At 42.0% G+C, this 15,412-nt stretch overlaps 1 protein-coding gene across 6 annotated transcripts in view; it reads left to right on the top strand.

Annotated features, from left to right (window-relative positions):
• The window catches only part of DLG2 (discs large MAGUK scaffold protein 2), a 2,219,272-nt gene that overhangs the window by 1,844,295 nt on the left and 359,565 nt on the right, over positions 1-15,412 (top strand). Inside the window, exon 1 of one of the 6 annotated variants that reach the window (XM_065936968.1) lies at positions 7,016-7,288. The exons of the other annotated variants lie outside the window; for them this stretch is intronic. The gene's annotated coding sequence lies outside the window, so the exon portion shown is untranslated. Of the gene's footprint in view, positions 1-7,015; positions 7,289-15,412 lie in introns of those variants that run through there. 6 annotated transcript variants of the gene reach the window in all.

The raw sequence follows: 15,412 nt of genomic DNA on the forward strand, positions 1-15,412 counted from the left end.
TAGTGCCCACGGCTCTCTGAGCCAGCCTCGAACGCTGGCCTTCTGATGGTCATCCTGTCTTAACCCAGGGACGGTGCCCCTGCTGGCTGAAAGTTGACCTCTGGGCCATTCCGCACACTTTTAGTCCATGAGCTCTCCCCCCACACCCTGTGTGTACCTGGGATTCTAGTGTCCCCATGCTCTTTCTGTGAACCCGCAGTGAAAATCTACCCTTCTGGGAAGAAACCAGATGCACCAGTTCACCTTGAAGTTGAATACCATGAAAAAGGCAAAGTGTCATCCCAACTACATTGAGATTTTAATAGGATTTAAAAGCTTAAAGCTAGAGCACTGACTCTCAAATAGTGGAATTACAGGATTTGCAATATTCCCTATGAGAAAAGAATTTCAGAAACGCAGCAGAGTCCTTCGTCGCCTGAGTCCATTTTTACATTTCAAAGGTGACTACATGAGGCTGTGATCTCTCTGACAGCAAACACAAGTCTTATTTTTATTGATTCCAGTATGTGGTGCAGCCTCTGGCAGGTTATAGGTATTCAATAAATGTAGACTAGATGGTCTTAAGGCCATGTCGGATGTATAAAAATATTTCCTAGCCCACACCACTGCTCCTAGATACAAATATAAAACCATTCATCAAACACTTGGGAGGAGGGAATTGGAAGAAATAGAAGTACTTTTCTTTAATGTTGAGGAGAAAGGGTGTAAATTCCCTTTACTTACAAGGGGGGATTTCAGAGAAGAAGGATTTTTGAATGGAGCTTCCTAAGGCCAGGGTGGCAGGATCACCCCGTGGCTCCTGAGAAGATAGAGTATTCCCAGTAGACCGCACAGAGAAAAGTTCAAAAGCTACTAGTGCTGATGACAACACTGGGAGCTCTTGTCTGAGTAGCTAGTTTTGGAAACCTGTACCCCAATGTACATTTCCCTTTCTGCATTTCGGTTTCCTTTGAACATTTTAAACACTTCTTCTCCCACATCCCCTCTCACACTTCTCCTACGCACTCCCGATCCTCCATCTCTCCCACATATATAGCAAAACAAAACAAAAAAAAAGGGATCTCTTTCTCTGTGATACTAATTTCCTCTAATCTTTGCTTAGTCAAGTATCACAGTCAGAACAAGTTTCAACTCATGAGTTGACAATCTTAACGTCACTCGCTTAAAAGAGTCAAAGATTTGCTCTTTTGCTTAATATCCAACAAGAAATATGGATTTTTAACGTACCTTCCCCCACTGCCTGAGGCTTAAATTTCCACAAAATCAAGCTCAAATTTGAACATTTTAAAACTATTCTGGGGAAAAGAAAAACCAAGGAGATTTATTTTACTGTTTCTTCTTTAATGTAAAAGCAAATAACATGAATTTTACTGCTTGAATGCATTTAACCAGGAAATAACAGGACTTCCCCAATGGCTCAAGTGGTAAAGAATCTGCCTGCAATGCAGGAGACGCAGGAGATGTGAGTTCAATCTATGGGCCAGGAAGATGCCCTGGAGAAGGAAATGGCAACCCACTCCACTATTCTTGCCTGGAAAACCCCATGGAGAGAAGAGCCTGGAGGGCTACAGTCCATGGGGCCAAAAGGAGTCAGGCATGACTGAGCACACATGCATAGTCTAACCTAAAAGAGCCCAAGATTTAAATTTTACATGCCATTCATTAAAAAGTACAAAACTGAAATGTGCTTTGGGTGGTATCAGTAGTGGTATCAGGTTGAACCATCGGACTTCCCAGGTGGCGCTAGTGGTAAAGAACCCACCTGCCAACGCAGGAGACATAAAGAGATGCGGGTTCAATCCCTGGGTGGGGAACCCGCCCAGTACTGGTTGCCCAGTGGCAACCCACTCCAGTAGTCTTGCCTGAAGAGTCCCACGGACAGTGGAGTCTGGCGGGCTGCAGTTCACAGGGTCTCAAAGAGTCAGACACGACTGAAGCACTTAGTGTGCATGCATACAAAACTACCACTTTTGTAGGTCAGGTCAAATACTGGCAATTTCGTATGGTTTAAATTAATACGGATTCATATTTCTCTAATACCCACAGAACCCTCACAGATATCTTGGTCCTACAATTCTTGGGCAGAGGTTAAATCCACAGATGATAGTATGTAAAGTGTCTTTAGAGGATTCACATCAACAAAGTCACCTCTGTTGGTTTACTCTTAAAAAGGATGTTTCATGTCAAGCTGGTTTTAGAAAAGGCAGAGGAACCAGAGATCAAATTGCCAGCATCCCTCAGATCATCGAAAAAGCAAGAAGAGTTCCAGAAAAACATCTATTTCTGCTTCATTGACTATGCCAAAGCCTTTGACTGTGTGGATCATGACAAACTGTGGAAAATTCTGAAAGAGATGGAAATACCAGACCACCTGACCTGCCTCCTGAGAAACCTGTATGCAGGTCAGGAAGCAACAATTAGAACTGGACATGGAACAACAGACTGGTTTCAAATAGGAAAAGGAGTATGTCAAGGCTGTATATTGTCACCCTACTTATTTAACTTATATGCAGAGTACATCATGAGAAATGCTGGGCTGGAGGAACCACAAGCTGGAATCAAGATTACCGGGAGAAATATCAATAACCTCAGATATGCAGATGACACCACCCTTATGGCAGAAAGTGAAGAAGAACTAAAAAGGCTCTTGATGAAAGTGAAAGAGGAGAGTGAAAAAGTTGGCTTAAAGCTCAACATTCAGAAAACTAAGATCATGGCATCCAGTCCCATCACTTCATGAGGAATAGATGGGGAAACAGTGGCTGACTTTATTTTTCTAGGCTCCAAAATCACTGCAGCTGGTGATTGCAGCCATGAAATTAAAAGATGCCTTACTCCTTGGAAGGAAAGTTATAACCAACCTAGACAGCATATTAAAAAGCAGAGACATTACTTTGCCAACAAAGGTCTGTCTAATCAAGGCTATGGTTTTTCCAGTGGTCATGTATGGATGTGAGAGTTGGACTATAAAGAAAGCTGAGTGCAGAAGAATTGATGCTTTTGAACTGTAGTGTTGGAGAAGACTCTTGAGAGTCCCTTGGACTGCAAGGAGAGCCAACCAGTCCATCCTAAAGGAGATCAGTCCTGGGTGTTCACTGGAAGGACTGATGTTGAAACTCCAATACTTTGGCCACCTGATGTGAAGAGCTGACTCATTGGAAAAGACCCTTATGCTGGGAAAGATTGAGAGCAGGAGGAGAAGGGGACAACAGAGGATGAGATGGTTGGATGGCATCACCGACTCAATGGACATGGGTTTGGGTGGACTCCAGGAGTTGATGATGGACAGGGAGACCAGGCATGCTGTGGTTCATGGGGTCACAAAGAGTTGGACATGACTGAGCTACTGAACTAAACATGTTAAACAGAACAGGTATATTTTCTGGCTTCCCAAATTAAAAGTAGTAGCCATCATCCATTCAGTAGGTTTTTGTATGCATCATTATCCAACCAATATGATTCTGCAACTCTTTTGAAGAAAATATCCCTATCACTCTGTAGATGTGAAAAATGGAGTCTCAGAGCAGGTCACCTGCCCAGGATCACACAGCGGATAAGGGACAGTGCCAAAATTTCAGGCCTAAATCTGCTAGCAAAGCCCAGGCTCTTTCCCCTGTTACACTGCTCCCACTGATATGGGAAGCAATGAAGGGGAGGAAGGGAGGAAAGAAACAAAGGAAGGAAGGAAGGAAAACAGTTCTTCAGAATGAAATGCCAATTATCATCAGCCCTTAATAGGATGGATACATGGTGATTTCTTTGCATGGAAATTTTAACTTTCTACAGTTAGGCCTTTGAGATGAAGCCTGATAAAGTAAGAGATCTCCTTATAAACCCTGAGTGCCTCAGGAACAGAGGTTGTATCTAAATAATCTTGGTATCTGTGGGCTGTGGCATAGGACCTGAAACATAGTACGTCCCAAATAAGTGCTTCGAGAATGAATGTTTGAATGAGTAAATAAATGAATGACTTTTATAATGGAGGGAGGCAGAATAGGTACATAGCTCTTTGAAGAATCAAACGTCTTACTATATATATATATATTTTTTTTTTTTTTCCTTAATCACATGATAGAGTCACAGAGTCATAACTCTGAATGGGACTTCATGGGCTCCCTTGCATAATATTTTTTTGTTTGTTTAATAAATGAAGGAACTAAAGCACAAAATTCCAAAGCTAATTAGTGAAGAAGCTAGAGCCACATCCACTAAGTATTCTTGAAAATATACTTATCCCTGGATTATGCCACCTATTAGGACATAAAAACACTAACCTAAAATAGTGAATTATCCTAACCCCATCCATGAACCAAGAACTTCCAGATGTACAAGCTGGATTTAGAAAAGTCAGAGGAACCAGAGATCAAATTGCCAAGATCCACTGGATCATAGAAAAAGCAAGGGAATTCAAAAAAACATCTAATTCTGCATCACTGACTACACTAAAGACTTTGACTGTGTGGATCACAACAAATTGGAAAATTCTTAGAGAGATACCAGACCACCTTACTTGTCTCCTGAGAAACCTGTATGCAGGCCAAGAAGCAACAGTTAGAACCAAATATGGAACAATGGACTGGTTCAAAATTGGGAACAGAGTACCTCAAGGCTGTGTATTGTCATCCTGCTTACTTTACTTATACCCAGAGTACATCATGTGAAATGCTGGGCTGAATGAAGCTCAAGCTAGAATCTAGATTGTCAGGAGAAATATCACCAACCTCAGATATGCAGATGATACCACTCTAGTGGCAGAAAATGAAGAGGAACTAAAGACACTCTCAATGAAGGTGAAAGAAGAGAGTGAGAAAGTTGGTTTAAAACTCATCATTCAAAAAACTAAGATCATGGCATCAGGCTCTATTACTTCATGGCAAATAAATGGGGGAAAAGTGGAAACTGTGACAGACTATATTTCCTTGGGCTCCAAAATCACTGCAGACAGTGACTGCAGTCATGAAATGAAAAGATGCTTACCCCTTGGAAGAAAAAGCTATGACAAACCTAGACAGTGTATTAAAAATCAGAGACATCACTTTGCTAACAAAGATCCATTTAGTCAAAGGTATGGTTTCTCTAGTAGTCATGAACAGATGTGAGAGTTGGACCATAAAGAAGGCTGAACACTGAAAAATTGATGCTTTTGAATTATGGTGCTGGAGAAGACTCCTGAGATTTCCCTGGATAGCAAAGAGATCAAACCAGTCAATCCTAAAGGAAATCAACCCTGAACATTCATCGGAAGTTTCGCTCATGAACATTCATGCTGAAGCTCCAATACTTTGGCCACCTACCTAATGCGAAGTGCTGACTCATTGGAGAAGACCCTAATACTGGGAAACACTGAGGGCAGGAGGAGAAGGGGATGACAGAGGATGAGATGGTTCAATGGCATCACTGACTCAATGGTCATGAGTCTGAGCAAACTCCAGTAGATAGCAGAGGACAGGGAAGCCTGGCATTCTGTAGCCCATGGGGCCCCGAAGAGGAGAACATGACTTAGCAACCGAACAAGTTACATTTTGATACACTGGATATATATGCGAATATACACACATTCTGTGAATATGGATATACTGGATATATTCACATATACCCATATGTGAATATGGATATGTGTGTATATGGATATACACATATAAATAATTGCAGAACAATTTACTTTCTTTAAAGAAATATAAAAGTTAACCAGTTTATTTTTCCCACACAGCAATTAATAAAGATCAAGATGAGGCAGGAATTTCTAGATGGTGCAAAGTCAAACACAAGCTTTTTGTTTTGAGAACCCCACCCGTCTACTAATCGTAAAGTGGATTAATACCACAGAAAGGAAACTTACATGGCCAGAACCACAGGCCAGCAAAAAAGAAACCAAAAGTGTTACTTTTCATACATACAACAGACACTATTACATACATTATCTTGAAAAAAACATGTTGTACAATTACACATACTTTTTCTTAGTGATTTATCATTTTATGCACATTTATTTTATCTCCTATTCATTGGGGGGGGGGGGGAAACACACCTTTTCCCTAGTTTACCTCACTTTCTTATTATACCTGACTGAAGAGAAGCAATATTTAGAACTGACATATTCCCTGCAAATAGGTGGCAAGCTTGTGTAATCTGATCTAATATTCATGGTTTTCTATCAGTCATTTCACATCTCCAATGTGACTTTTCCCCAAGTGCTTCTGTCAACCCTGTATTTTGTATCTGAGGGTCATACTAAAATCACATCAATGCAGTGATGTTTTCACGCTTATAAGATGGAATGAGTTGTTGGCAAAGGATGGGTAAGAAATGAAGGTTGCCATAGAGGTGATGTAAACCTTGATCTATACACATGCTCAGAAGCTTAGAGTTAAGCTGCCGGTGACTGGCTGGTGCTAGTAAGGAACAAGGAGAAAATGAGAAGGAAAACTTGGGGTCTAAAACATTCAGTATGTAACGACAATTTTAAGGATATGAGCTTTTGATCAATTCCTTGATATACAATAGGGCTCTACATTAGACAAGAACAAGTGGGTTTTTTAAAAATGTTTTACAGCAGCTCCATAGCCTTATAAAGCCTAGGGAGCTTCCCCAGAAACCCAATGCAGAAAAACCCTAACTTCAAGCTTGTCTTTGACTTAGAGTCACAGAATGTGAAATATAAACAAGACAGCCTGATAAGACATTTCAAAATAGGAGCAAAGAATTTTATTTCAGCTAGAGAGCGAGCTCCTCTGGTTTGTCTATATTTGAGAGTTAACTCAATGTTTCGGTCGTATTAATTTGGGGAATGAGAAAACTTTTTATTTTTTATTAGCGTAATTATAGGGCTCTGGAAGAAGCAAGTCAGTTTGGACTTCGAATGGGCAACCAATTCCAGAAAGTCTGCGTTAGGTGGCAAACACGCTAAGTCGTAGGCTGTGCTTCCAACAAAGCAGGAGAAATCAACAAGAGAGAAGAGAAAAAAAGGATGTAGTGAGAAAACCGATCGGTCAGAGGGAGGGGGTAGGAGAAAGGCGAGAGAGCCGGGCGGCGGGAAGAGGGACGAGAGCCGCAGAGGAAAGGTAAGGAAGCGGGAGGCGGTCACAGACGCAGCGCTCAGAGGTGAGGAGAGGATCACCGAGGTGAGACCCCAAGCGGGGCGGAAGGATGGCGGAGGGAGGAGGGCAAGAGACAGCGGAGATCCCGGGGAGCCCGCCTCTGCGGGGCGCGGATGTGGTCACTTGTCCAGGTGGCTAGGTGTTGGGCCAAAGAGAAAACTGCAACCGAACGCTGCACGCAAGACTAAACGGTAAAGGAAAACGAGAGAGGGGAAGGAGATTTTAAAGAACATGGAGTCCCATGCTTGGGTTCCACTGAACGCCCAGCGCCAAGAACAGCAGGGGGTAGTTTGGTGTGTCATTACGCGGATGCCGGCGGCTGTCGGGGCGGTGGGTGAAGTCTGAGAGTTCGGGTTTCAGGCAGCTCCAGCGCTGCCTCTCCTCCTCCCGCCTCCCACAGCCCTTACTGACTTAATCACAGGATGTGGCCGAGCCTGCAGCCCGCCTTTCAGGGAACCAGCCCAAGTGCAGAGTGAAGTAGAGAGTGATGTACGGTCCGAGGAGGGCGGGGAGGGGGAGGGTGGGCCCCGGCGCTGAATCTGGCCACAGGAAACATGAAAGGCTTTGACATTGATTAAGGTGCTGGGGGTGGGGGTGGGGGGAGGTTGAGCGCTCTGTAATGCCCAAAGTGAGGGAGTTACTGGGTGCAGGGGTTAGGGGGATGCACTGAATAATGGGCTGAAAGGAGCAGTCCCTGGAAATCGGAACTGTGAGCGCATGCTTGGAGGGGGTGGTTTAAGACAACGGAAAGGCAGAGTGGCCCACGGTTGAGGGCAGGCCCTTGCAGGAGCTGGGGCAGCTGTTAGAAGGCTCCTTTGGGCCTTGTGGTGTAGGATGGGGAGCGGGCGTCCACTGGGCAAATGGCGTAGGTGCTTGTCAGAAAGCGTAGGGGAGAAAGCAGCTAGTCTGTGTTTACCACGGGCTGGAGTTCTTATCCCAGCCCAGCTGGCTTGAAAGCTTTTCATCTACCTGTGCCTCAGTTTCTTCGTGGTAAAAGTTAAGCTCAGCGAAGGTCTTGGGAGGACGTGCAATAACAAGCCCAGCGCAATACCCACTTGCTCAATATTCCGTTATTAGTATTCTCTTTATTAGTAAACTCCCACATCTACATTTCTGGTTTAAGGAAAGTCCGTTTCACTGGGTTTCTTCCCTCTTTAGTCCTTCTCTCTTTTCTGTCTCATCTCTTGATTCTTTCTCCCTCCTTCCCTTTATTAACTGAGCGTTTACTTTGTGCTAGGAACTGCACCATGGCAATGAAACCCAATTTCTTGATTTGTTTTTTTTTTTTTTTCCCTCTAACTATGGTAGTGTGGCTTTTCAGCTTTGTTCACATCCAGAGCTCCGGCAACTAACCATGGAAACTCAGACTTCACTGGGGAGTTGTTTTCTGTCGGGAGCTGCGTTCTGTGCGCTAAATTGGGAGGGCTGGAAGGAGGGAATTGGTTAGTAATTAGAAAAGATTTAAAGGACTGAAAATACCTCCCTGACTGTGTAAATGGAAAATTTTCTGATACTTAAAATATTCACTTGGGATTGACGGTAAAAGACTCCATGCAGCCTTGGCTAATTTCTGAGGCTCTGATGTATGCTTGAAGGAACAAAGGAAGTGAGGAAAGAGAGGTAATTCCAGAAGTCAGTCCCCTCACTCTTTTGATTTTATGCAATTTGTCTTTTTCAAAGAGTTTTGAACTGACTGTTGCTTCTTCTAGTTCTCCAGATGAAGAAACTTTGTAATGAAATCATTGCCTAAGAATTAAGACTCTATTTGGTGTGGTCCAGCTAGCGCTTCCCCCATTCAAGACGGCAGCTCCAGGGACTTCCCTGATGGTCCAGTGGTTAGGACTCCCCACTTCTATTGCAGGGGGTACAGGTTCGATCCCTGTTGGAGAACTTAAGATTGTGCATGCTGCTGCTGCTAAAAATAGTATAACCAAAAAAAAAAAAAAAAATCACATCGCAGCTCCAGCTGAGAAAATTCCACCCTTTAGGGAAAGCTGACTGCCTCCTTGTCAGGGTCCTGCATGTCTCCTACACTCATTCTCATCACTTCCTTTTCTAGTTTGTTGTCTTTTCATTACTAGCCACTGGAATTGGCCACCAAATTTTTTGGTAAGCTGGTTAATAATGCTGCTTTTTTTTTTTTTAAAGAGGAATAGGAGTCTTAAGGCCACCTCAGTGGGAGAAGAGATTTATCCTGTGCGTGTAATTGCACTCAACCCCCTTAATCATCTGTGAGGAAGGGAATTTGTGTCACATCCTAGAATACACGAGGAATAAGACAATGGCTAGGGTTGTCCTCATGAGGCTTGGAGTCTAGTTAGTAACATTTATTCATAAAAAGGTAATATTAATGGACAAAGGAAGCAAATTATATATCACTGTGTCATTTGGTGTATTTTAAAAAATAATTTTATATGGAGATAAATATATGTGCTTTTGTACCTATGTACAGTCAACCCTTGAATAACATGGGTTTGAGCTACGTGTGTGTGTGTGTGTGTGTGTATTAGTTGATAAGTTGTGTCCAACTCTTTCTGACCCCATGGACTGTAGCCCTCAGGCTCCTCTGTCCAAGGGATTCTCTCCAGGCAAGAAGACTGGAGTGGGTAGCCATTCCCTTCTCCAGGGGAGCTTCCCAAGCAGGGATTGAACCTGCGTCTCTTACATCTCCTGTATTGGCAGGCGGGTTCTTTACCACTAGCACCACCTGAACTACCTGAGTCCACTTATACATAAGTTTTTTTCCAATAAATATAGTATATTCCATCATTTAGAGGTACTAGATAGTATTCTAGGCATCAGGAATATAGCTGGGGATATTTTTGTATGTGTGGAAAAATGTATAGAAGTCATATTTATTATTAGTGGTTACCTGAAAGTTAGATTACAAAGGAGATATTCAATTTATTTGTCATTCTTCTACATTGTTTCATTATTTGAAATGAATCTGAATTATTTCTATGCCTTAAAAGATAATAATAAAACATTAAAGGAGGATGAAAATTAAAATAACACATAAGAACAGCAAGTAAATTGAATATCTTCTTCCTTTTCCTTAGATAATCTTTCTATAGGTAGTCATTTGATTACCAGCTAATGAGTCTAGGAGGTAAAAAAGAGGATTAGAACATTACCATTTTCCAACCCTCAATAAAATAATTGTTTCAGACAAGCATAGTAGATGCTAAAAAAAAAAAATGAGATGGAAGTTTACTGGAAAGAGGTTATTCACATGGTTTCAACCAATCACTCCACAGATTTGTGTTTACACATGCCTTTAGAATGGAGAGATCTGGTGGTCCTCAACCAAATAGCCGAACTTTATCACCAATAGTGAGACAATCTCACATTTTGGTCCTCAGAATGTGATACTGAGTAGACAATATTACTCACAAGATTTTGTGAAAAAACATTTGGCCTGATATTGACCTGAAAGAAACAATTAGACAAATTCAGAATGTGGAACAGTCTATAAGCATCTGGCCTGAACTGTTAGGAAAAAAGAAAAAGCAAGAAAGAAAAGGGAGGGAAGGAGGAAGAGAGAAGAGAAGAATGAAGGGAGAAAGACAATGTCATTAAAGATAAAAGAAGGTACTGTTTTAGGTTAATAATTACTGAAGGCATAGTAATAATCAAATACAATGAGTAAACCTTGCTTCGATCCTCCTTGATTGAAGGGGGGAAAAAAACTCTAGAAGACATTTTGAGGACAATTAAGGAAATGTGAATAGGTACAGTATATTAGATCAAGTGTAATAATGGTTATATGGCAAATATCTTTACACTGAGGAGATACCTTGCTGGTATGTTAGGTTGGAAGTGGCCCAATGTCTGCTACATGTTTCAAATGGTTCAGAACAAAAAGGTGTGTTTGTGTATGTGTCTCCTCTCTCTTCTGAGATAGATGGGGAGATATCAGCTGAGAGAAAGACAGGTGGGCAGAGAAACTAGGAGTGGGAGAGAGTAAACATGCCAAAATATTAGCAGCTCTTAAAACTTGATGAAAATGTGGATTTTCACTGTACTGCTCTTTCAATTTCTCTGTAGTTTGAATGTTTCAAAATAGTTGGGAGGGGGTTTGTGGCAAAATAGTCCAGATCAAGACTTGGGGCTACAGTAGTAAATTAGAAAAGAAAGAACAAAAACTCAAAGATATTTTGAAAGGAAAATAGATTAATAAATACTATTTCTCAACCCAAGTGGTAAAAACAGTTCAATTTTCAGCATTTGTGCCTTTGCAGATCTCTTTCTGATTTGACTAATGAAACAATTGGAAAGAGGATTTAAGAGTCCTTGACACAGTTTGCCTGAACTTGGAAAAACTGTTTATGGGTGCTCTTAGACCAAGAGATGATGAGTTTATTTTTAGGTGAGGAATAAGTAAGATAAATGCTAAGATGTAATCATGGACAACAGTCATCTGATACAAGATACACATGAGCCCAAACACAAAAGAATATCATTATCCTGAGGAGTTATAGTGAAACAAACATCAAGGGAATCCTGCATTCAGTAGCCAGAGTTTGAGTTTTGCGTTAATAGATTTTGACCAAGATAATTCCATGAGCACCTCATTCCTACACAAGCCTTTCAGATGCTTTAGAAATGGACCGTTTGACAGATATGTCTCTCAGGACAGTTTTTCCCTAACTGATTTTAATGCTTATTAAGGAGGTCAACCAGTGGTAGGGGAGTTGGGAGGGAGAGAACCAAGAATCTCTTTCACATACTCTATAATCTCATTAAAGTTCATTTGGAATTAGCATATTTACATGAGAAATGGTGCTGATCCAGTATTTCTTGTGGCAGGTGCTATTGCATTTTTGGGGGAAGAGCTTCTCACTGGGTATGACTGTGCTATAGTTTGCAGGACTTAACATGCCTCAGCTTTGCATGATTAATGCTGACTCCAAACTCGAACATTTTAAGAACAAAAAATACTTAGCTCTCCCCAATATTTCCATACCCAGTTGAAAATTTCTGGTAGATTCTAGGTTACTGAGGGCACAACCATTGCTTTTTTCACCAATGCATCCCCAAACTTGGTACAATGAAGGCACACTCAGCAAATATCTATTGAATGGATTTATATAGTGTTTGAAAATTTGATTATTCAAATTTACTCATTTTTGTTTGTTTGAGTAAAAAAACATTACTGTATTTTTAATCTGCCTTGGTAGCCCTTTTTTGTTTTTTATTGTCAAAGTAACACAAACCTGAAATTCAATAGTTAAAACTTTTTCAATAACTTTAAAGTTATTCTTATAATACATTCTCGGGCTTCCCTTGTGGCTCAGCCGGTAAAGTTATTCTTATAATACATTCTCACTTAAAAATCATTCAGATTCTACTAAAGACTATAAAGTAAAATGCAATCCCTTCTCTCTTCTTCAGCATTTCTCCCCCACCGATTCTTAAAAACTTAGCCCTTTGAAATTCTCCATTAGCATTTGATTGTATAATTTTCATGCATTCCCTATAAGATCATAGATCATTTTCTTCCTAAGAACAGGGTTATATATATACACAGTTTTGCACCGTTTTTTGACTTAGTGAGGTATCATGGGTGTTTTTCAGTATCAGAACATTAGACACATGTCATTGCTTTTAATGACTGCGTAGTATTCCATTGCATAGATATTTCATAACTTGCTTAATCAATTCCCTTTCAGTGGTGTTTTTAACACTACATTTAGTGAGGATTTAATATCAGGAACCCAGAAAACTAAGTTTTTTTTTTATATATAATTGAATATTTGCGATCAGTACACTGATTTCAAAGGGGAGTACATGCTGAACATGTAGGTTGCTTTTATTACCACCATCCATCAGAGAAAGGCCTCAACTTCCAATCTGATCATAACCTAAGGGAGTCTGTCAGCCTGGAATCGCGCACACACCCATCCCAGAACAGAAGGCTTAGAGGGTGAAGGGAGAAGCAGATCTCTGAGGGCAGAAATTCAGCCTCCTGTCCCAGACCTTGACCCTTTGCCTGAGCAGTTTTGGCAGTTAGGTGATGTGGAGTTGAGTGATCCTTCAGCAAGAGTGTCTTCAAAGACATTGAGCCAGGGGGTGGGGACTTCAGGGCCCCCTGCATCATGATACCTGCAGCCCAGCCTGGTGCTGAGATGCCAGTACTGACAAAGAGAGACCCGCACAGTGCGGCGTGGTGGGCAGAGCCCTGAATTGAGAAGAACGGTCAGCTGCGCGTTGTGTGAGTCACTGTCCCCATGTCCATGCGCTCCTTTCCAAAGTATATCCCCCCCGTCAGTGGAAGTGCCTTTTTGTGGCTGTGTGGGGTCTTTGCTGCTGCAGGGGCTTCCTCTCGTTGCAGCACGCGGGGGCTCCCCTGCAGTTGCAGTGCCCTGGCTTCTCATTGCCGTGGCCTCTCTTGTTGCAGAGCACGGGCTCTAGACCACAGGCTCAGGAGCTGGTTACTCCATAGCATGTGGGATCTTCCCGGACTGGGCATTGAACCCATGTCTCCTGCATTGGCAAGGAGGATTCTTTACCACTGAGCCACCAGGGAAGCCCTACAAAGTACATCTTCAAGGAAGTTCCCGAGCCATTGTTCCAAGTCTTACTTGGTGATAGAGCCCCAAAGGGCCAGAAAGTTTGTCAATCAGCAAAATCGGAGCACAACTGGAGGCTGAAATCAAATTTAGCACAAATAGAGAGCCAGCAGAGTGCATGGGAGAACTAAGAGCTACACGTTCGTGAGAGGTGCCCCCATCTGACTGATCATCTGTCATTAGACAGGTTCTTAAAATAAAAATTCTTGGGCCTCACCCTCAGAGATTCTGTTTCAGTGTATGCAATTTATTCAGCCATTTCCCCCCTCAGAATAACAAATTCTTTCTATAAAGGACTCTTAGCTGTAACCTTGCTCATAGTAAGTAGGCTATAAGTGGTTGTGAAATAAATTTTAATGGTTTAAATAAAAACGATGTGCTCTAATAATTATAATCTTTCTTTTAATTCAAGAAACATCATTAGGTATCTATATAGTGCTCCAGGTATAAGAGATAGGGATGTAAAGGAGACAGGATCCCTACTCACAGGAAACTTTTCTTGGAGCACGTGAGATAACAAGAAGCAAAATATCAGGTGGGCCTAAGTACTGTAAGAAATTAAAACAGGATGTTAAAGATAGGCTGGAAGCCTACTTATTTTGGAGTAGTTAGCAAAGAGCTCTGTGTGGAACTGGGCTTTAAGCTGAGAATTGTGAAAATGAGGGATCAGAGTAGAAGAGCTGAGAAAGAGGACCGCAGTCAGAAAGACAGCTGATATGGGGGTCCCAAGGCTGGAGGGAACTTGCATTTAGGTGAAACAGAATGAAGGTCCTTGTGCCTGCAGAATATGGAAGGAGTCAGAGTGGAATGAGATGGAATCAGAAGGATGAGTGGAGGTCATGGTTGGGTTTGGATTTTATTCAAAGTACAAGAAACCAGGCTTCCCAGGTGGCGCTAGTGGTAAAGAACCCGCCTGCCAATGCAGGAGACATAAGAGACCTGGGTTCAACCCCTGGATCAGGAAGATCCCCTGGAGGAGGGTATGGCAACCCACTCCAGTCTTCTTGCCTGGAGAATTCCAGGGACAGAGGAGCCTGGTGGGCTGTGTACAGTCCATAGGGTCGCAAAGAATGGGTCATGACTGAAACGACTTAGCACACACGCAACAAGAAACCAATGGGGAAAAAAATAGCTGGGAAGAGGCATGATCAGAAATACATTTTGAAAAGATCATTCTGGCTGTTAGGTTGAAAATGGATCGAGAAGAGTGGGAGAGACAGAGTGAGAGCAAAGTTTAGTCTGGAGGCAACTGCAGATGCCCAGGGGAAATGGTAGCTTGGCCAAATGGGCCAGGGGTGGAGCTGGGTAAAAGCAGAGGGAATTAAAATGCTGCTTAACGCAAAAAACAGACATACTGATGACCATATGGGAGAGGTGGGAGGGAGAGAGAATTAAGGTTGGTTGGCGTGTAGGTTCCTGGTTGAGTGGTTTGAGTGATGGATGGTGGTAGTATTATTTACTGAAAGTTGAAAAATTCCCCAGAAACAGGTTTTAGGGAAAAAATTAAGAGTTTGATTTTGAACAGGGTGCCTTTGAAAAATTTTGGACATTCAACTGGAGGTGTCAAATAAGCAAATAAATTTATGTAAGTCTAGTCTGTTATGACCAACCTAGACAGCATATTAAAAAGCAGAGACATTACTTTGCCAACAAAGGTCCGTCTGGTCAAGGTTATGGTTTTTCCAGTGGTCATGTATGGATGTGAGAGTTGGACTGTTAGGAAAGCTGAGCACAGAAGAATTG

The sequence above is a fragment of the Muntiacus reevesi genome, chromosome 5 (genome assembly GCF_963930625.1).
Source record: "Muntiacus reevesi chromosome 5, mMunRee1.1, whole genome shotgun sequence".
Classification (NCBI taxonomy): Eukaryota; Metazoa; Chordata; class Mammalia; order Artiodactyla; family Cervidae; genus Muntiacus; species Muntiacus reevesi.